Genomic DNA, 22,545 nt, shown 5'->3' with positions numbered 1-22,545 from the left:
CGGTGGGGACGTGGCTCGGCTTGTTCACGAGGATCAGGGAAGGTCCCAACGCTGCCAGCCTGCTTTTCTAGCCCTGATTTAGAGCAACTGAGCCCTTCCCTGCCTGCGACTGCCGGCAGCACATGGCCAGCGAGGAGGGCAAAGCCATCTCCCTTCTCCAGGAGCCATCCCTCTTCCCCCAAACCGGGCAGTGCCCTAAACCCTGGGAAACGAGGAGAAGTGTCCCTCTGTCCTTGCTTTCTTTGGCTTTCGGGACTCATAATTTCCCTTTGAGCGTGAAGGATGGAAAGTTCCTCACACACAGAGAAAAGAGGTCAGGTTTGAGGCAATAGCAGGAGCCGGGATTTTTAATGGCAGCAACTTCTTTGAAGTCCGGTGTGTGAGAGCTGCCCGTGCCCAGCAGCCACCACCACCCCGCTGGAGCTGCAGCCACCTGAGCTCTGGAGCTCCTCCAGCCGTGGTGTCCTACAGCAGCCTTCGCTGGAGACCCCAAACCCCACCCTGCCAGCCCCTTGAGCTTTGATACCGACACTTCAAACATTGGATTATTCTGTCCACCCCCTTCAGACTAAATCTGCCTTGGAAAACAAATGACTCTGTTGGGCTCAAAACGCTCCCGCAGCTGACTCTGTAATGAGCTGTTTATTATAGTTCCCATAAGTGAAATCCATTAAGTCTGACAGAAATGCAGCGAAAGTTTACATTCCGCATCCGTTTGAGGGCAGTTCGGAATTAAATTTGCCCCTTCCCTCCTCCACCCCAGCAAAGCTGCACACGATACTCAAATGAATTTTCCATCACTGTTTTCCAGAGGAATAAGGCTGAACTTGAGCGGGCCCTGGATGATTTGGCACGTTGTCCAACCTGTCTGCTCCGAGTCTAAATTTTCTCCCTTCCAGTGTCAGTTTTCATGCTCGAAAACTTGAAAAGGAAGAAAGGTGGTTTGGGGATGACATTGTTCCTTAAATCTTATGCTTGAGTGATTGGATGTTCTCTGTCCTCCTCTCCAGACTGATCTCGGTGCATTGGGGTTACTGTTACAGCTGGATGGAAAATGGAGTTTCCATTGCATGGGAAGTTCTGAGGTTTTTGTCCCAAATCTAGACAGAAAACCAGCGTCTGTTACTGTGTTAGGACTCAAGAGTTAATCCTCTTCTTGGGTATCAATTACATTATGACCTTAAAACAGAGCAGTGAAGTCAAAATGAAAGATTTGGGGATTTTATAAGCAAAATGTTGTCGCAGTTTCAGACAGAAAGTTAAACAGAACCTAGATATTAAGGTCGACCCTTTTTTTTTTTTTTTTTTTTTTTTTTTTTTTTTTTTTTTTTTTCTGTTGATTTCTCAGTTTTCCGCAGAAAACCACTCCAGGTACACCCTTTTCATCCAGTTTTATTATTGTTTTTGAGCACCGTCTAACACGGCGCAGGCCTGGGGGCGTTTCCAGCTCTCCTGACAGCAGCGAGGAGCCGGGAATTGTGTGGAGCAGAAAAAGGGGAGAGAACTGGGGCAGAAGAGAACCAACAGGACAAAACGGGACGCGGGGACCTGAATCCTTGGAAAAGCCCCCTCCCCTTCAGTGGGGGGGTCCCAGGGAGCTCAGAGCTCCGCAGAGGGGTGGGAGCATCACCTGGCTCCCCCTGCGGCAGGAGATGAGTCTCTCCCGCCGGGAATGGCTCTGGAAGTCGCAGCGATTCCGCCAGCGGCGCCGGGAGAGGCTGATCGACCTTGGGAAGCGCTCCATCCTCCGCAGGCTGGGATCAGGTAACGTCTGTGGAGCGCTCCGAGGGCGCTGTGAGATGATCCCGAAGGCAATAAAACAGGCAGAAACGCTGTCCAGCCACACACAGAACTGTATCCTCGGAATTGCATTTCCTTCCTCCCCTCTCCTCCTCCTCCTCCAAATGTGGCAGCGATTTGTCACGGCCGGACAGATAACCAGGGCTGCGAGCCTGGTTTATCCCCGCGAAGGGCCGCACCGCACCTGCGCTGGGCGGGAGAGAGGCTTTGATCAACGCAGATAAACCCAAAGGATGTTTGACGGCTGTAGTTTGTAAATCCAGCACGAAGGGACTGATTTCTCGGCGGCGGCGAGGGGTGTGTGGGAGCCGTCCGCATTAGCATAGAAATGCATTTAAAGTGAGACAAATCCTGGTGGCTTTGGCGAGCGGGATACCTCTGGAACCGGGAATGTAAACTGTTTAGAAAAGGAAACGTTTGTGTTTAAATGTAAGGGGAAGGCGGCTGGGGAAGGTAAACATCCTCCCCGAGCAGCGATCGCTGCGGAACTCGCCTGCACGTGGGGAAAGGTGGCCGTGGGAGCCCCGGAGCTGAACCCGGGCACGGGGGGCAAACCCTGCTCCAGGGAAACCGCGGCACTCGTGGGATGATCCCCATGGAGCAGGACAATTCCCAGCCAGAGAGCCCCAGGACAATTCCCAGCCAGAGAGCCGCACACGCTGCTCCCGGGGCTGCCAAACCCCGATCCATCGGGATAAACTCTCCCTGCGGATGGGGCTGCGTGATTTAGGAGCGCAGCCTCCTGGAGGGCCGGGCGGCTCCTTTGGTGTGTGCTTCCCAAATTCCCAGCGCCCAGGGCTCGGCAGCTCCCAGCGCGGCAGGAATGACAATAGCAATGAGGGAGCTTCACGAGCCTTAATTAAGCAGTGACCCGAATTTCTCTCTCTCTCAGCCTGGGGAAGTTTAAGGTACAGTCAGGCCCGTTCTGAAGTTACCTCTCCAGAGCCATCCACCGCTCCGTGGCATGCTTTTTGGAGAAAAAGAGGAAAAAGAGAAGGGAATGCTGGCAGAGGCCCGGGGAGGCCCCAGCCCCGCAGAATCCCCGTCCACTCGCGCACGACCCCGCAGCAACACCAGCTTTGTCCAAATAGCCAAGATTTTGTCTGTTCATCACTCAGGGTTTGTTTTGGAAACAGCTGTTGGTCCGTGTGGTAAAACAGAAGATGGAAAGTGTCACAGGAATGTGGTTGTCATGCGAAACCTTCCCCAGGAATGGCAAGGAGATTTATATTCCGCCTTTGCTTTTAATTTGATGCATATGGCTGCAGATGCCGGAGATTGGGGAATGGCACTCGCAGCCAGGACGCATTTTTCAGGGATGGCCGGTGGCCGAACGCAGGAGCAGAGCAGCCACAGCACCCAGCCTGCGCCGGCAGGGAGAGGAGCCAGCCCCCAGGGCTCTGGGGCCAGCCCAGGTGTCCCCAGAGTGTCACTGAGGTGTCCCCAGAGTGTCACTGAGATGTCCCCAGAGTGTCACTGAGGTGTCCCCAGAGTGCCACTGAAGTGTCCCCAGAGTGCCACTGAGGTGTTACAGTGTCGCTGTGTCACCGAGGGTCCCCACATTGTCACTGAGATGTCCCCAGAGTGTCACAGAGGTGTCCCCAGAGTGTCACAGAGGTGTCCCCACATTGTCAGAGAGGTGTCCCCACATTGTCAGAGAGGTGCCTTCCCGAGCCTGGCCCTGGGCTTTTCCTCCTCTGTGCAACCCGTACCTGGTGCTGCCCCGGGCACCCCTGATCCCCTGGGCACCCTGATCCCCCTGGACACACCTGGATCCCCTGGGCACCCCTGATCCCCCTGGACACACCTGGATCCCCTGGGCACCCCTGATCCCCTGGGCACCCCTGATCCCCCCTGGCACGCAGCATCCACCCAGGGGTTTCCACCTGTGCCAGACCCTCAGGTGAAGCATCCCAGTCCTTTCCTGTCCCCGCTCACGGCCATCCATCGCTTCCTCCCAGCACTTTTAAACAATTCTCAGCTTTTCCCAGCCCTGCTTTGGCCCGGGGTGCGAGGCAGGCAATGGGCGAGCCGGAGTTCAAAGGCTTTTCTCTCCCTCTTTGTGTTTCTTTTGGGGAAAACAAACCAAAACAACCAAACACAAACAAACCCAAACCAGATGTGGCCTGGGCACTGCGAATGGAGCAGGAATCTCACGAGTGGTCCTGGAGATAAACAAGGCTGGGCTTGTAAAATGGAGACTGGTGTTGTGTGGGGAAGGGAAGAGGAGAGGATCTCATTTTCAAAGAATTACAAAAATGTGGTGCAACTCTTTTAAAAGAAAGGAAGAGAGAGGGAGAGCAATGCGGGGAATGCCACAAAAGTCATGTAGGCAGGAGTGTGCAGCTGGCTGGGTTTGGAAACAAATGATTTTAATCAGCTGCTATTCAACTACTGTCAGCTCTGATTTACTGTGTGCAGCCAATTAAGGGGTTTGGGGGGGTTCAAAGATTAGGAGTGAAAACCTGAAGAGGAGGGGAGGAACACTGAAGCAAGAGCAGGAGTGGGGCTGTCCCAGCTTTCCCTGGGGTAACCCGCTGGTGTGGGATCAGATCCCCAGAGCCGGGCACAGGGCCTCACCGGGGTTTGGGCTCCAGGGGCTCTGTGTCAGCCCAGGCTGGGTGGGCTCCTGGACCCTGCCCAGGCTCAGGGCAGCTCCCAGGATCTGGAGCTGAGGATCCCTCTGGGGATACCCCAGCTCCTCTGAACCCCTACAAAACCCAGCTGCAAAGCCAGCTGAAAGGGGCAGAGACTTTCAGAGTGCTGTGACTAAATGAGACACAGGGTTCAGTGATGAACAGAATGACCACGGTGTCCCCCTGTGTCCCTTCCAGGCCTGCTGCAGCACCAGCACCTGCCTGGCCCAGCAGCCCTCTGAAAAAGGGGGCTGCCAGCTTTATCCCTCCCACACCAAGCGAGCCACCTCCATCATCTCAAACTGCCAGAATGGCTCGAGGTGTCTTCCCCTGGCAGATCATCACTAATATATTCCAGGCAAACACTTCCAGCGGGGCTGTGAGATGAGCTTTCCACAATTAATTAGTCCGGCTAAGTACTACGCAACGAAGAAAATTAAAAAGAAAAACTATCTTCCCAAGTGCAGCGCTATCTGGGTGTTTGCACAACTCCCACCTCAGTGGCAGATAACAGTCTGGAGCCTTTGATCCTCTCATAACTCTCCCAGAGCTGTTGGTGCTGCTGGAGTGCCACAGGCTGTGGCTGCGGGCAGCGCCCGCTCCGGGGGTGTGCCGTGAGGAGCCGGCGTCTCGCCGTGTCCCACGGATTGTGGTGGCTCCTGTCTGCCCTGAGATCTGCAGCTCTGCTCATCCCAGGATGTGCCACCGTGTCCCACGGATTGTGGTGGCTCCTGTCTGCCCTGAGATCTGCAGCTCTGCTCATCCCAGGACGTGCCACCGTGTCCCCATCCCAGGATGTGCCACCTCGTCCCCATCCCAGGACATGTCACCGTGTCCCCATCCCAGGATGTGCCAGTGTCCCCATCCCAGGACGTGTCACCGTGTCCCCATCCCAGGATGTGCCACAGTGTCCCCATCCCAGGACGTGTCACCGTGTCCCCATCCCAGGATGTGCCACAGTGTTCCTATCCCAGGATGTGTCACCGTGTCCCCATCCCAGGATGTGCCACCATGTCCCCATCCCAGGATGTGTCACCGTGTCCCCATCCCAGGACATGTCACCGTGTCCCCATCCCAGGACATGTCACCGTGTCCCCATCCCAGGATGTGTCACCGTGTCCCCATCCCAGGATGTGCCACAGTGTTCCTATCCCAGGATGTGCCACCATGTCCCCATCCCAGGATGTGCCACCGTTTCCCATGGATTGTGATGGCTCCTGTTTGCTCCCAGAACCTCAGCTCTGCTCATCCCAGGATGTGTCACCGTGTCCCCATCCCAGGACATGTCACCGTGTCCCCATCCCAGGATGTGTCACCGTGTCCCCATCCCAGGACATGTCACCGTGTCCCCATCCCAGGACGTGTCACCGTGTCCCCATCCCAGGATGTGTCACCGTGTCCCCATCCCAGGACATGTCACCGTGTCCCCATCCCAGGATGTGTCACCGTGTCCCCATCCCAGGACATGTCACCGTGTCCCCATCCCAGGACGTGCCACCGCGCCGTCTTTGTTCCTCTCGTTTAGCACTTTGATTTGTGCGGCTCTGCTGAGAATCTCCCTTGCAGCTTGTTGACTTATCACTCATCCCCGTGAGTTCCCGTTCTCTCCCCTCCTGACAGCTTTGCCTAATGTACTTATTCATTCCATTTAAATAAATCGAAGCGGGCCTATGACAGCCGATAAGTGAGTCACACAAGAACAAACAGAAAGGAAGCACTGCAAATAGTCAAATGTCAAGTAGGAATGGAAAACTGTCCCTACAGCTCCAGCGAACCTTAGATGTCTAATATTTATGGCCAATTGATGTCATTAGAAAGTAAATAAGCCCTCTTATGCTGCATTACAAAAGATTAACTGCAAGCAATGGAGTTTAAATAGCACAGATAAGTGCAGATGGAAATAAACCTGTTTAAAGCTGGAAATATTTGCTGAACCTCCTCGCTGCTTTTAAGATAATTGATCTCTGTATATCTGTATTGAATCTCACCATAAAAGCTTTGAAACGTCTTCTGGCAGAGCCCGGCTCACTCGTGACTCAACCTCTCCTTATCTCTGCAGATTGCAGAGGGTTTTTTCATTCCTCAGCACGCTGGGTGGGGAGCTGGGGCCGGTGTCAGCACTTTCCACACGGAGATGCTCCAGGGTGGGTTGGAAACCTCCGGCCCCGGCTGCAGCCCTGCCCGGCTCGGTCACACCCGGGGACAGGGGAATGTGGCACTGAGCCCTCAGCCCAGCCTCGAAGGACAGCCAGAGAACGGACAGAGACTGAGTGCGCAGCAGCTGAGGGGCTCTGGAGCAGCCCGGTGCTGGGGATATTAACGAGTCACATTTTGCTGACGAGGGAAGGCAGCGAGAGAGGAAAGGAGGAGTGATTTGCTTCCCCGTGCCAACACCGATCTCTGGGCACGTCCCACCCGGGGCCATCCCGGTTCTCTCACACCAGAACACGCTCCCAGCCCTGAGCTGGGCCAGCCCGGGGGCTCTGGGGACCCTGTGCCCAAACCCGCCCGCAGGTGAGCGGCACCTGGGAGGGGACGGAGGGGACGGGGCCGCACAGGTGCCCGTGGGAGGCTGAGCACGGCTGTGCCCTGCTCAGACGCTCACACAGAGCCCGGGGAAGGTGGGCAGAGGGGCGCAGGTGGCGCAGCCCGGGCGCGGAGCACCGGCGCGGCCCCACCCCGAGGTGCCCAGCGCGGCCCCCGCCGGGCACCGTCTGCAGCGGGACTCGGTGCCAAGGCAGCGCCGCGCCGCTCGCGCACTGCAGGAACGTTTATTTGATCCTCCAGCTCTGCTTTCAGGATGATTAATCTGCGCCCGGCTGTGTGCTTAGGCTCTCCATAAAGGCAGGTGCATGTGTCGGTGCGCCGCTGCTGTCAGGGCCGTTAATGTAAGCGTCTGTTTTACAGCCCAATTGACAGCAGCATTGTTCTGGCAGGGTTACAGCTCTGACATGTGGAATCAATCTTTTTAACCTGTCAATTAATCAGCGGGCAGCTGTCAGCCCAGCTGAAAGGCCTGAAGGACAGTGCCCTTTCAATGGATTATACTGGATGCTCGCTGGAGTAAAATTGAACACTTCAGTCTCAGGAACTCTCCCTGCATCCAGAGTGATGCTCCATCTCCTTCTCCTGCAGGAATCGGCACCAGGCCCTCCTGCACGGAACCAGGCAGGGAGGGACGGCAGTGACACCCTGGCTGTGTGACACCCTGGCTGTGTGACACTGGCTGTGTGACACCTTGAATGTGTGACACTGGCTGTGTGACACCCTGGCTGTGTGACACTGGCTGTGTGACACTGGCTGTGTGACACCCTGGCTGTGTGACACCCTGGCTGTGTGACACTGGCTGTGTGACACCCTGGTTGTGTGACACCCTGGCTGTGTGACACCCTGGCTGTGTGACACTGGCTGTGTGACACCCTGGCTGTGTGACACCCTGGCTGTGTGACACCCTGGCCGTGTGACTCCCTGGCTGTGTGACACCCTGGCTGTGTGACACCCTGACTGTGTGACACACTGGCTGTGTGACACCCTGGCTGTGTGACACTGGCTGCGTGACACCCTGGCTGTGTGACACCCTGGCTGTGTGACACCCTGGCCGTGTGACACCCTGGCTGTGTGACACTGGCTGTGTGACACCCTGGCTGTGTGACACTGGCTGTGTGACACTGGCTGTGTGACACCCTGGTTGTGTGACACTGGCTGTGTGACACTGGCTGTGTGACACTGGCTGTGTGACACGCTGGCTGATACAGCCCCAGAGCACAGCTGCAGGGCAGGGGGAGCAGGGGAGCAGGGGGAGCAGATCCCTGACCCCCTGATTCCCTGTTCTCCTGATCCCCTGACCCCCTTCCCCCTTGGTCCCTTGATTCCCTGATTCCCTGATTCCCTGATTCCCTGATCTCCCGGTCCCGGAGCTCAGCCAGCCCTCGGTGGGTGCTGGGACTGTCCTGGGTCCCCACTGCCGCCCTGCAGCCTCCCGTGCCACGCTCTGATCCCACAGCCACGGGAGCCACTCCGGTAATCTCCTCCTGCAGTTCCTGGCTGTAATTTCCTCCAGGGCTGAAGTCTCTCCCACCATTTCCTTGCTGTTCCCAAGGGTGGCTCCCACACCAGGAGGGTGCCCGGGGGAGCTGACACTCGTCTGTGACACCATCTCCCTTTTCCCACAGCGCTTTGGGATCCTCTGTCACCTCTGGAGCAGGTGCTGGAAGCGGGACAGCGAGCAGCCCGCCCCCGGTGACTCGGAGTGGCCGAGGTCCCCTGGCAGGGAGCAGCTCAGGCAGGAAACAAAAGCATAACCTTGAAAATGCAGCATTTCCCCGGTGCCCTCGGCCTAATGCTGTGTGCTGTTCCTTGAGCGGCCACTAATTTGATTCATATGAGAAGCCTGACCTTATTCCACCAAGTGTTTTCCAGCCTGGATTTCTCTAACTGCTTGTTTATAGAGAGTATATGGAGCATTTAATGTTTTTTGGGTTTTTTTTTTTTTTTTTCAGCTGTTTAGGAACTTGTTGGGGTTTTTTTTTTCAGGCAGTCCCAAGAGAGCAGGGCACAAGGCAGAGCCTCCTCCCCCCCTCCCAGCCATCCCAAAGCCCCCCCCTGCTCTGCTGCTGGGCAGGGAGGAAGGATAATTTATTTGGTGGCTGCATCATTACGTGGAGGTGACTCCAAATGCCATTATCTTTGTTTAGCACAAGCAGGGAGCAGTTAGTGCTCTCCGGGTAATCTGTCTTAGCATCAAAAAGCTCTGGAGACGCAGCAGAGCTCTTCTCAAGCCTTAATCTCTCAGCACCGTCATTTTCTGAGCCGAGGAGGGGCAGGGACCTGGGTGCCAGCGCCGTGTGTGATGAATTTGGATGAATTGATCTTCCCAAGCTGCTTTTTGCCTCCCTTGGCACGCAGACAGGGAGAGGTGCAGCGATTACAGATCATCGCTGCGGGAGGTGGCTCTGGACAATTAGTGACAAGCCAAGGAGCCCCCTCGTGCTGTCCAGCAAGGGGAGCACACCCAGGCGCCAGGATCTGCAGGTCTGGGAGCCGCTTGCGTGGCAAGGGAGGGAGAATTGTAGGGTGGGAGGCAGGCACTGACTATTTATTCGTGTAAAACTCCTGATTGTCTGCCCCAGGCCTGGGGCTGGACCTCGGCAGGGCGTGGGCTCCCAGGCATCTCCAGCAGCCACCGGCCTCACCTGATTTATCTTCACATTGCACTGCAGGAAATAGGGAAATATTATCTCCTGTGGAGCACAGCCAGCAGAGAGGCAGAGCCCAGGCAAGGTCACGGAGCCAGTCTGAGGCACAGGGCGGCTGAGCCCGACCTGGGCAGGCTGAGCTCAGGGAGATGGGCTGGGAGAGCTCCCGGCAGCCCCTCGGAGAAAGACGCTAAAGGAGAGCAAATAGCAGCTGAAATATTTTCATCTGGGGCCCTGTTATAAGAAGTGGCAAGACTAAGGACCGAGTGGCTCCTAATTTGCTCCTGACTCTTTTAATCAAATCGAGCTTTCAGCCCTAATCCTGAGCCAGGCTTTTTCAGAAAAGATTGCAGGAAGATTATTCATCAGGAGGAGCGGGAGCTCGGAGCAGTCATCAGCACCTACTCTCCTGCCAGAAGAAGGAGGTGACCGGCCCTGCCAGCCGCCCTTGTCACTTGTCACTGTCACAGCAGCCCCACCCCCGGGTTTGGGGGGCTCAGACCGGCACAGCCTGGCTGTGGGAGTCGGGCAAACACGAGCCCAGGCGGGGTCCAACAGGGTCCCCAGGACCCTGCTGGCCTCTGTGGGACACAGGCCACCCACGCTGAGCTTACTCAGCTCTGCCCCTGCTTCTCCCTTCCCCTCCACATCCCGAGGTAAAAGCCAAAGTGAGAATTCTCTCCCACGATTACAGCGCTCACTCGGATGCAGCCGCACCTACCGATGATTTATGTGCCAAACACCCTCTCCTCCAGCCACGGGAAGAGGAGGATTTTCAGGTGAAATCGTCGGATCAAAGAGAGTTTACAGAGCCCCTTTAAACAAATTTTTACAATAATAATTTCTCCGTGCAGTGCCTGCGCTAAAAGCCAATAGATGAGCTGGCCAGGGAGCGAGCCCCGGCTGTAAATCACGGCGGGGCTGAGCTGCTCCTGCTCCCTGCTGCCGTGCTTTATGGTGTCATCGCAGCCCCAGCATCCCCGCGGGGAGTTACGGCCTCGCGGGCGGCGGGTGCCCATCCATTACCCCCGGTGTAAACAGGTATTCAAATCGCAGCTCCGGAGCCTTCTCCCCGGCACTCAATCACCGCCGCAGCCTGACCCCGGCCCTGCCAAGGTCACAGCTCTGACCGCTGCTGCTCGGGCACGGCAGGGCCCAGCCAGGAGCGCTGCCAGCCCCTCGCAGGCTGATTGCCCCCCAGATTAACTCTGGTGCTCTGTGCAGAGCAATGCAGCAGCAGCTGCTCTGATCACCCAGCCCGGCTCCATCCCCGTGGCCGGGGCCGCTCCGGGGGTTCAGGGACATCCTCCAGACCCGCTGTGGGCTCTGCTGGGGGTCCTGGGGCCGTCCCAAACCTTATCCTGCCCCTGATCCTCAGCCCATCAACAAACCCCAGATCACAGCCCTGGCTCCTTCCTCTGCCCCCTGCTAGAGGGAGACTCGTCCTGCACGGACCCGGATTTTGGGGGGACTTTCCCCTCCCACCACACCCAGGGCGAGCTGCTGGGAGCAGCGGGTGCCCCAATCCCGCTGGGGATCCCAGGGACAGGGCTGCAGCTCCCAGACTGCAGCTCCCCTGGCAGAGCAGCCCAGGCGCAGCCAGACCCTGCCCTGCGCCGAGCCCGCGTCAGTGGGATTTGAGGGTGCTCGGCAAAACCTCTGAGAGGGTCCTTGAGCGGAGTCGATAACCAGTTCATCATCCTCCCCTTCTCCTCACCCCATGATGCCTTTCCTAAAAAGCACCTGCGAAATTCCTCAGTCACTGCCCAACCAGCAGGCAGTAAATCTGCAGAGTATAAAGATGATTTTCATTTCCATTGGGTTGCTCTATTTTTCTCTCTAAATATTTCAGGGGGAGCTCGATTCATGGCTTCTCCTTTGGCGTTAAAAGAAAATAATAATAATTTTTTATTTAAAAGGTAGAGAGCGAAGCCCCGAGCGCTGGGGGCCCCGTATTGTGTTTCAAATGGTTCCCAGCTTCATTACTCGCTCTAAGCAAGTTCTGTATACATCACCTAGTTTAATTCAGCAATATCATCAGTGTCAATGGGCATCCAGCGGCTGCTGGCTATTGGTCATCTGGAGCTGACACAAACTCAATAAATACTCCATAACCCCTGACAGCCGCCAGCAGATTAGCCCGGAATGAGCGATGGCCCAAGCAACACCTGCTGAACCAAATCACCGCCGTGAGTGATGGGCCCGTACCCAGCTCTGACCACAAGCGAGATCAGGGGAAGAATGATTTTGTACTTTAAGAAAAGAATTAGAGATGGTGGCTGGAGTGATTGGAAAACCTTCCCGAGGTTTCTCACTCCTTCCTGCCCTGCTGGCACGTGCGAGCTGACCACGGGCTCCCGGCAACAGCAGCAGTTTTTATTATTCTGTACATTATTGATGTCACCACCAGCGACTTCATTTCATGTCCCAGTGCATTATTGCTCTAAATTATCATTTTAAGCTGTTTGGCGAGACCTTAACCACTGCTTAAAAACCAGCACTTATTTAAAGGTAACACTGTGCAAATGGAGCTTCAGGTGCAGCACAGGAACCTCCAGAGCTGATCCCAGAGACCGACTGGAGCTCAAACCACAGCACTGCACAAGCTCTTGGGAAATTGGAGGAGCTGAAACTCTGGTATCCGCTGCACTCCTGAATTTCTACTCGCCCTGGGAAGTAGAATCATGGAATCACAGAATGGTTTGGGTTGGGAGCGACATTAAAGCTCAGCCTCCCAAGGACAGGGACACCCTCCACTGGCCCAGGCTGCTCCAAGCCCTGTCCTGGAAGGAATCTGCAACCTGAGTTTTAAAGTGTTTGGCTCCGAGGAGAGCCACAGATAACCCAAATACACCGAATAAAACACAGATAACCCAAATACACTGAATAAACCCCAGGTGACACCAACACACCGAATAAACTGAACTAAACCAGAGCCACGGGGCCACGTCCAGCTTCGAGCACAGGTTTGTACTCTTTCACTGCCTCATTTCCCCACATGTTGGTCAAGAACTGCTCTCTGCTCAGGGCCTTTCTGATCCATTCCTCCACAGCGAGGTTTTTCTGGCTCCACTCTGTGCCCGTGTCACCTCGGGAGCGCTCCCGCAGCAGCAGAACCCCTCTGGCTCAGGACTTGGCCCGGCTGCTCTGCTCCTCCCGCGGCCCCGGGCCCCCCAGCCCCGCTCCCTGAGCTCCACACCCCGCCAGGGCTGCTCCCTGGGCTCCATTTCCCAGCGCCTGGCACTGGTCCCTGGCTGGGACGTGTCTGTGTGGCGGGGATGGGATGGAGGTGACAGCCCCGCGTGTTTGATCGCGCTCCTCTCTGTCTGCTCGGGAGCTGTCAGCGATTTCGCTACCCGGAGTAGCTGTCACTCCACTTTTGGCTCTAGGATCCTGTTTTGATTCCAGCCCTTATCGAGTTTATCTAGAATCCTTCTGCTCATTTAAAAGAAAAAATAAAAAAGCCACCCAAGGAAATATCTCTGATTGGAAGTGCTTTTGGAGTTAGTGTGAGTCGGCTCCCGGGGCGCCCTGCGTGGGTTTGATGCACTCCAGCCTAATTGATGTCCCTGGGTTTGAAGAGCTGTCTGGATGAGGGCCCCGCCAAAGTCTTTCAGAGTAATGTGATTTGCTGGAGAGCCCTGGTGCAGGCTCGCAGAAACACTGCTGCTCCTGCTGCCAGCTTAAATCAGATACCAGCCTGACCTCGGCAAGCAGTGTCTTCTCCTATAAATTTTGGCATCACAGTGAGTTACATCATTCGAGCTGCATTATGTGCTGTTACAGACAAGAAGTCACGCAAGTTAATGTGGCAGCTGGCTGGGATTTAAAGGCAAACGCACAAGGCTGGAAAATCCAAACGCACCTTTGCCCCGGCACCCGCCCTGCTCTGCCAGCCTTGCCCACGGCCGGGGCGGTTCTGCTCCCGCGGGCAGGGATGTGCCTCCTGCAGGCACCGACCCCGGATTCACTGCTGGGAGCCTTCTCCTCCCCGCTCTGCCTTTGACGGGAGGTGATCAGGAGCCCTTCACCCCCGGCAGGCAGGAGTTTGGTGACGGAGCCCTGTGGGGATGGCGGAGGGTGACGCAGGGAGGTCCCGCTCGGGTCACCCGGCCGTGAGTGGCCCCTGGCAGCCCAGGGCTCTGTGAGGGCACAGCTGCTGCCAGACACGAGCCCTGAACGTTCTGAGTCTCCTTCTCACCAGGGCTCTGTGAGGGCACAGCTGCTGCCAGACACGAGCCCTGAACGTTCTGAGTCTCCTCCTCACCAGGGCTCCCCAAATTCCCCGCTGCACTGAGCTTTGCTCTGCTCGGGGGTGTTTGGGCTGGGCTGTTCCCTCTCTGCACACTCCCCTTCTCCTCCAGCTCCTTCTGCAGCGGGATCCTTTCCCCGGGGTGTGCCCCCGGCCCGCTCCCGGTGACCCTGGGGTGGCTGCGGGCGCTGCCAGCCCTCCCGCAGCTGTCCCCGGGGCTGGCAAACACCAGCGCAACGCCCAAATTCCGTCCCGGGGGCACGGGCAGGAGGCAGCCGTGTCCTGGGGACACCCCCGAGCAGAGCAAAGCTCAGTGCAGCGGCACAGAGGGACAGGACAGGGACAGCGTTCAGGAGATGAGATCAGTGGGGTCCTGCCAGGACATGAGGGGGAAAGATCCCCCCGAGGGGATCCCATGGGAGACCCCTGGGCATTTCCTCCACGCTCCTGAGGCTGGGTCAGACACGCCCGGGCTTTGCTGCCTGTCCAACATGCCACAGACCCTGCAGAGCCCAAAAATTGGAATTTATTGTACAATTAGCACCTAGAACCTCGGATGGGCATCTCTGCTATTTTAAATCTAAATAAATAACTACATTAACACTACCCCTACCAGTTGTTTTTTCATAGCGTAGCCAAGACCTGAGTAATTTACTGGAAATAATGAGCCTGGCTCAGTGAAGAGCAGCGAGACTCTGAGGCAGCTCACAAAGGGAGGTGTTCCAGCTGTCCTGGGGATCGGCGCTGTGTGGAACCGGGAGAGGAAAGAACTCTGGAGCCCAGAGCTGCTGAGCACAGCCAGGCTGGCACCTGGGCACAGCCCAGCCCTCCGCGGCCCTGCAGAGCCCCCACCGCCCTGCAGAACCCCTTCCCAGAGAACCACCCAGAGTCCTGAGACGCTGTTGTTGTTGTTATTATTACTATTCTTTTAAAAAGTTCCCTCTGCAGACTGCTGTGCCTGTGACATTCCCTTCAAGCTGCAATAACTAACCTGTCACAGCCTACAAACGCCGACAATGCAGCGCCGTGTGGGGCTGACTTAATAAACCTCATTTACATTCATTTTGATTCGCTCAGGCATTGAAAAACATTTCACAGGGAAAGAGAAATAAGTAGGAACCTCTCCAAGCTGACATGATGTTTGCTGATATGATACGAACGGACTTAATAGCAGCACGTATGAGAACACGCATTCCTTACAATATTTGCAAATGGGCTTCTTTTTATTTATTTGTGATTTTTTTTTTCCTCCCTGTTCTTTTCCCTTTGTGCTGCTGCCACTTGTGCTGTGGCAGCAGTGCCATGACCACGGCTCTGTGCCACGGGCATCCCCCAGTGCTGCTGTCCTGGGTGTGCCAGAGTGACCCGTGGGGCGGGCGAGGCGCAGAGTCGGGAATGGTTTTTGTTGGAAGGGCCTGTAAGGATCAGGTTGTTCCAATCCCCTGCTCCTTCTCCTCAACGTGGTGCGTTGGTTCTTGCTGCAGATTTTTGTTTTAGCCCATAACCTGAGGCTCTGCTCCCCAAATTCCCCTCCTGCGCTGTTCTCCCCAGACTGCGCCAGCCCAGCAGGGTCCAGCAGTGCAGGGCGGGTTTGGATCCCGCTCTGTGCCTGGTTTGGATCTCACTGACGTGCTCACAGCTGAGCCCAGGCTGGCTGGGCTGGGGAGGGGGCACTGCCAGCCCTGCAGGGCGAGGCTGGCGAGTCCTGGGTGAAATTCATCGCTCAGCTCCAGCCCACAGGGTGGAAATCTCCCCAGAGTCGCCGTTTCCCTGCTCTGTCCATCCCTCCCCTCCCAGCCCAGAGCAGCCCCCGGAGCCCCTGTGTCACTGGGAGCTGCTCTGGAGCCTGCACAATGTTGGAGGGATCCCAGCTGGGCTGAAAGTTTATTTTACCTCAAAGGGTGATAAACACACGAGACCTGGTGGTTCTGTTATTTCTGCTGAGCTTTTTCCTGCTGACATCGGTTTAAAATAAGTTCTCTTGATTTACATCTGTCTAAGATCAGAAGGGAACAGAAGGAGTTTCAGCAGAACAGGATTCTGCAGATGAACACACGGGGCTCGTTTGCTTTCTCTTATCTGATTTGTATCACTTGGAGAGAGAGTTTAATTTCAAGCGCTGGCCCTGAGCAATTGAGAACAGAGGAAAATAAAACTCCCAGGCCCTGAAATAGTCTCACAATGCAGCGAGCTGGGGAGGTGAGAGGAGCTGGGAAACCTTCGGGGCAAGGGGAAAACCAGAGCACAAAAAGGGAAATAACACCCAGGGGAGCGCGTGGGGAAAAGGAGTTTATGGCAGGGGGGCATTCCAACGGCACTTGAGGAAAAGCTCAGAGCCTGTGCAGCCACAGCACAGTCTGAACACACATGACATCACCTGTGACATCACTCATGACATCACTGGTGAAGTGACATCACATGTGACATCACTCGTGACATCAGCCATGGCATCACAACACCTGTGACATCACTCATTACATCACACATGATATGACATCACCTATTACATCAACCATGGTATTACATCACCCGTCACATCACATCACATCACCCATGACAATGGCATCACCCATGATGTCACCCATGACATCACCTCACCCGTGACGTCACACCCCGCCCAGCCGCTCTGACGAGCCAGAGCTCCTTGTTTTGGGTGAGCCGAGCTCCCAGCTCCGTTCCCGGCCCTCTGCTGCATGATTCCGTGCAAGCGCCGTGATTTATGCCAGATGTCACCAGTGACCCACCCAGACTCTCCTCCCCTGTCCCAGCCCCTGTCCCGGCTCCCAGAGCCCGCTCCTCTCTCGGGGAGTTGATGCTGCCCATGGAGGGGGCTGGAAGCTCCAGCTCAGAGCCAGGGTCAGCTGTGTGCCACCCTCTCTGTCCCTCAGGGAGTTGATCCTGCCCATGGATGGGGCTGGAAGCTCCAGCTCAGAGCCCCGGTCAGCTGTGTGCCACCCTCTCTGTCCCTCAGGGAGTTGATCCTGCCCATGGAGGGGGCTGGAAGCTCCAGCTCAGAGCCCTGCTCAGCTGTGTGCCACCCTCTCTGTCCCTCGGGCACCCGCGGAGCTCTCCCCAAGAGCGTCACCATCCCTGTCCCTGTCCCTGCAGGCACAGAGCCCCCCCGTGTCCCCAGGGCAGGGACACCACGGAGCATCCCCAGGAACCCTCCTGGCACAGCCCACCCCTCACCCAGGCCAGGAGCCGAGGGGAAAAAAATGAAAGAATATTGAACTTCTAATGCACTGTAATTACCAAATGATCCTATCTCAGAAGCAATGGGGCCCTGTGGGATTTATTGCTGTATTAACAGTGGTTTTCCATTGCATTACTTAATGAATAATGTCTAGGCTAATAGCACACACACAGGAAAAAAAGAAGGGGAAAAAAAAGGGGAGAGAACACAACTCCAGTGTAATTATTATTTCTTCTAATGCAGCCACTTCTTGCATAAATACCCATCTCTCTTTATTGGGTTGTTTAAAAAATGTTCCCTATTAAATTGCCATTGGTGCAAGGCATATATTACGGTTATAATTTTTCCTTTTGCTTTCCCGAGGTGTTTTCCCGGTCCCCAGTGCTCTCGCACTCCCAGCTGACCCCTCAGCCCCATCCATCCCCCGGTGCCACCCCGGGCTCTGCTCCCTGGGCCCTGCCACGGTCTCAGCTGTGCAAACAGCCCAGCCTCTGTTTATTTTGGTAGCCTCGCAAAATATTTATGGAGAGTTATTCGAGCAGAAAGGCTGAATGGAGATCATTGCAATGTGTCAAATTAAAGAGTGCTTAACGCTGCCTAATCTCCTGGTAATTGCTGCTGTGGCAGCGATGGCATTGGGGCTGGCTAAGGAAGCTAATGACAGGGAAAGGGCTGCTCCTGGCACAGCCTGCTCCCACGGGCCGGGCCTTCCACCTCTATTTTCAGCTCTTTTTTCACCTGTTTATTGATCAGAGGACCCCTCGCTGTCCCAGCACATCCCCACTCACAAACAGGAGCTGCCTGCCCAGGGCAGTGCCCCAAACCCAGGCGCCCTCAGGGGGAGGCAGCCCCTGCCCCACGGAGCTCATCGCCCCTCCAAACATCCCAGACGAGGGAGATTTGTCATCTGCATCGCCGAGCAGGGGAGTTAAAGCATCCAGAGACCACCAGACCCAGCAAACAATAATAAAAACCATAATAACAACAATAATAATAATAAATCCTGCTTGCAACGGCTGATGCTTCTCTGCGCTTTGCAGAGTTGGTGCCCCACTAATTACCGGCGCTGTGTGTGATTAGGCCCGGGTTTACTGGGGGGTTTTTGCACCTCTGATCACTGAGAGCCAAACCCAATCCCCCGTGGGGCACGTGGAGCCCCCACCCTCGGCGTTTGCCTCGGTTTTGTCCTTGATGAGGTCGGCAGCGAGAGGAAAAGGAGAGGGACACACGGCCTGGTCCAGGGGAAGGACAAAGCGCCTGCCGGACACATTTCCAAGTGAACACTGATTTTGCTCCCTAAGAACACTCTCTTGTCTCTCTGTTCAATAAAAATCCTGCTTTTGGAACAGCAAACCCATTGCCCTGGCAACCAGCTGTGATGTCAGAGGAAATTGGCTCCGACATCCTCGGGGGAAGGAGCAGGAGTCAATAATCCTGGAGCAAGGCAGATCCACGTCCCGACAGCGGCTACCCAGGAGCAGCCCTGAAAGGGAAGGAGCTCTCTGAGCGCTGCCGCAGCCCCAGGCCCAGGCCAGGCACTTTTTGGGCAGAAAATGTGAGTCAGCATTTCCCCAGCACCACCTGTGAGCCGAGCCCGGCACATCCCGGGCGGTGCCTCCTCTCCAGCGGAGCCACAGCCCAGGGCTGTGCCAAGCCCCGACCGTCCAGGGGCTCCCCCGGAGCCTCGGCGGCCCCGGCGGGGCAGGACCGGGAGAAGCCCCAGGCTGGGGATGCAGGAGGGGCTCTCGGAGGGGCGGGGGCTGAACCGGTCTGTTCCAGTTAGGGAGCGCAGCCAGCGAAGGGTTCATCATTAACTGTCAAACAGCGGTTTTAATCAGCCCCGCTCCTCGGTGGAAGATAGATTTAATATCAAGGCACATTTTCAGAGCCATTAGTTTAATTATGACAGGTGTCTGCAAACTGGATGGCTCCGCTTTCAGCTCTGAATGACAGCGCTTAATTCCACGGGCCCACAGGGGCCATGAGGGTACTTTACAAAAATGAGCTTCCATTAAACCATAAGTGTTTCTCCCTTTCTTCCTCCTTTTTTTTTTTTTTTTTTTTTTTCCCTCCACATATATAAATATATATTTCTCTCCTTTTGTTCTCTCCTCTCTGCTAAGAAAATGAGAGCTGATCAGAAAATTGCCCTTTAGCAGAAGCCAAAATAATTTTCCTTGCCCATTAGGACGGGTATTACGGGCTGGGAAGGCCGTGCCCTCTGCTCTCTGGCCAGGCAGAAACGCAGCAATTTGCTGCTTAACCTTTCCATTATCCATCTCCCTCTCCAGTGTTTTCCCAGCAAATCGGTAAATACCCGATAATAGCAAATAATGGCAGGTCCGGGTGCCTGTAAGATGCTGTTTACCCCGAGCAGAGGCCGAGGCGGGTTACCCCGAGCTCCTCCAGGTGTGCTGCTGGGAGCTCACCTGTGCCCAGCTCACAGCACCTCATATCCGCCTGCTTTAGGCCCCCAAATCCTTCCCCTCACCTTTGTTCCCTAAAAACAGAGGTTTTCCATGGCCATCCGTGGGGCAGGCGGGGATAAACCCACCGGGACTTGTGCAACCTTCGGGAAGTTCGGATTGATTTAGATAATGCCGCAGCTCCGGCGCTGCCCGGAGCCTTCAGCCCAGTCCCGGCCGTTCGGCAGCGCCCTGCTCCTCATTCCCTGCTGGAATTTCGCTCCACTTTCCCTGGGGCCGGAGGGAGGCAGCCTGCCTTTGTCCCATCGGCTCCCGCCGGGATGCGGCCCTGGACAGCGGGAGGGGGATGCGGGGATGAAAGGGAGCAGGAGGGACCCGTCCCCCGCATTCCTGGGCTCTCCCATCCCCGCATCCCTGGGCTCTTCCATTCCCGGATCCCTGGGCTCTCCCGCACCCCTGGGTTCTCCCATCCCCGTGTCCCTGGGCTCTCCCCTATCCCTGCATCCCTGGACTCTCCCCTATCCCTGGTCTCTCCCGCATCCCTGGGCTCTCCCGCATCCCTGGGCTCTCCCCTATCCCTGGTCTCTCCCCTATCCCTGGTCTCTCCCGCATCCCTGGACTCTCCCCTATCCCTGGTCTCTCCCGCATCCCTGGTCTCTCCCCTATCCCTGGGCTCTCCCGCATCCCTGGTCTCTCCCGCATCCCTGGACTCTCCCGCATCCCTGGGCTCTCCCCTATCCCTGGACTCTCCCCTATCCCTGGGCTCTCCCGCATCCCTGGGCTCTCCCGGCCGCACAGTGACCTCTGCTGCAGAGCTCCGCAGCTGCCAGCCCCGCTCGCACAGCCGCCGGTCACAGGCAGCTCCGGGGAGGTTTCCCCGCGCCCCGAGTCCCTGCCCGGGGCCCCTCGGCCGCTCAGGGTCCCGCAGGGGCAGATCCACCCCAGAGCAGCTCCCCAGTCCCCGCTGGGAGCTCCGGAGGGCAGAAAAGGGGGCGAGAAGGTGCCGCGGTGATCGCCCGGGACGCGCTGCCCACGGGTTCTCACTTCTCCAGCCCTCCCCAGGCAAAACTGCTCAGCCCGGGTCTCCTCAGGGCAGCCCAGCCTCGCCCTGCCGCTGTGCCAGCACCTTCCCTGGGCAGCTGCGCACCGCCCGAAGCGTCCCGAGGCACGGGAAAAGGCCGGGCTGGCAGCTGGGGATGGCCCCGAGGGCTCCGGGACAGAGCCCGGAGCGGCTCCGCTCGGCACCGCAGCCCCGGGCCCGCAGCTCCGCTCGCTGCAGCCCGGAGTCCTCCAGGATCTTCCCAAAGGTCAGAAGGAAATATCACTTCTGCTTTTCCCCAAGCCTGATGTGGAGCGCTGAAGCCTCCAGCCAGCCCGAGACGCTGTTATTTCTCGCTCCCGATTCGCGGGTCCCTCGTTATCTCCACACGCCCCCGACCTTTCCGCCAAGCGTTTAGGAGCTGATGGAGGAGAGTTCAGAGGTGCCAAAGCCATTCCGCTGGTGAGACACAATGCACTGACCTCAGAGGCTGGCAGGGAAATCCCTGCTCACCCAGAGCCCTTCCAGAACCATCCCAGAGCCCTTCCAGAACCATCCCAGAGCCCTTCCAGAACCACTCCAGAGCTCACCCAGAGCCCTTCCAGAACCATCCCAGAGCCATTCCAGAGCCCTTCCATCCCCTGGGGCTCAAGGGTCCCATGGAGCCACACCTGAGGGTGCTCTGGGGCAGGAGCAGCCACGGGAGGGTCGGAGCTGAGCTCCAAAGGCTCAGGAAGGGCCAGAGCAGCCCAGGGACCCCAACAGCTCCCAGCACACCTGGGCTGCTCAGCAAACACCCCAAAAACGCATCTGGGGAGTCCTGGGGTCACAGCAACCATGGGAGGGACCCTCGGCAGCTCCCGAGGACCCTCACTCCCCTCCTGGGAGAGCAGAGGAGCCCCAGACACAGGAAAATGTGCTCAGCCTCTCTCCTGTAGCCCCACACCCGGGCCCTGGGCACCTTCACTGCTCTTAGGTCAAAATAAAACCGTCACAGGCAAGAAACCAGCGGAACAAAGCGTGAAAAATCCCCAAAGGCTCTGAGCAAACAGTTCCCCAGGCTGCTGCTGCGAGAGCAGCTCACTGCTGGAGGTGAGCACATGATTTCAGAGCTGACTCAGGCTCTCAGCCTTTCCCAGCCCCAGATCACACCAAACTGGGGGGAGCCGGCAGTAAAACCAGCAAGCCTGTGATTTCAGACACGTTTGCTGGTTCCTTTCCTGCTTTCTGCTCTGACCTTGATCTTTCCGTGGTCCCGGCCAGCAGCAAACGGAAAAGCAGCAGCACTTTGCTCCCCTGCGAAGCTGCTGCACCGCAGAAGAGGCAGTGAGTTCCTGTGCCTGGTGGCAAACACACAACCCACAATCCCAAGAAAAAAGCGTTACCTGCGGCAAACAGGCTCCTGCAGCAGCACGGGGACGCGCTCCCTTGGAGAAACTGGCAGGAATTTTCTTAAGGTCAAGCTCTGACTCCGGGAGGGACAAGGGGAGATTTTCCAAGCAGTCGCCTTGGCGCTGCTCAGAGCAGTGGGAGCCGGCTCGTTTGCCTTTCACCGGGTTTAAAACAGAAAATAAACAAGGGAAAAGAGAAAAGGGCACGCGAGCAGAGCTCCAGCGCTCGGCCCTGCAGGCAGCAGTGACAGCACCGGGCTGGAGCCCCTGCCAAGCCCCTCACAGCCCGGTGCCACCAGCTGGGGCTGGACTGGCACCACAAAGCCCAGGTGACCTTAATTGGCAATTCCTCGTTACCCCCCAGGCCTGGTGTTGGAGCCCTGGGCACGGAGAATTCCAGAGTTTCTGTGCTGCCAGGCTCTGAGCCCCAAGCAAACGCTGCACTGACCTGAGACCATGGAACAGCTCCCAAAATGGAGTGACAGCGCTGGGACTGTGGGTGTGGGGTTTGGATAGAAGTGTGTGATGTCACAGGGTGCAAAACTCAGAGTTTAAGGGTTTAGAATACAGGAATAGAGATAAAGTGAAGTGGAGGATTTAGGCTGAGTCCTTC

The sequence above is a fragment of the Hirundo rustica genome, chromosome 28 (assembly GCF_015227805.2).
Source record: "Hirundo rustica isolate bHirRus1 chromosome 28, bHirRus1.pri.v3, whole genome shotgun sequence".
Taxonomy (NCBI): domain Eukaryota; kingdom Metazoa; phylum Chordata; class Aves; order Passeriformes; family Hirundinidae; genus Hirundo; species Hirundo rustica.
Note: the sequence above shows the minus strand (reverse complement) of the source record.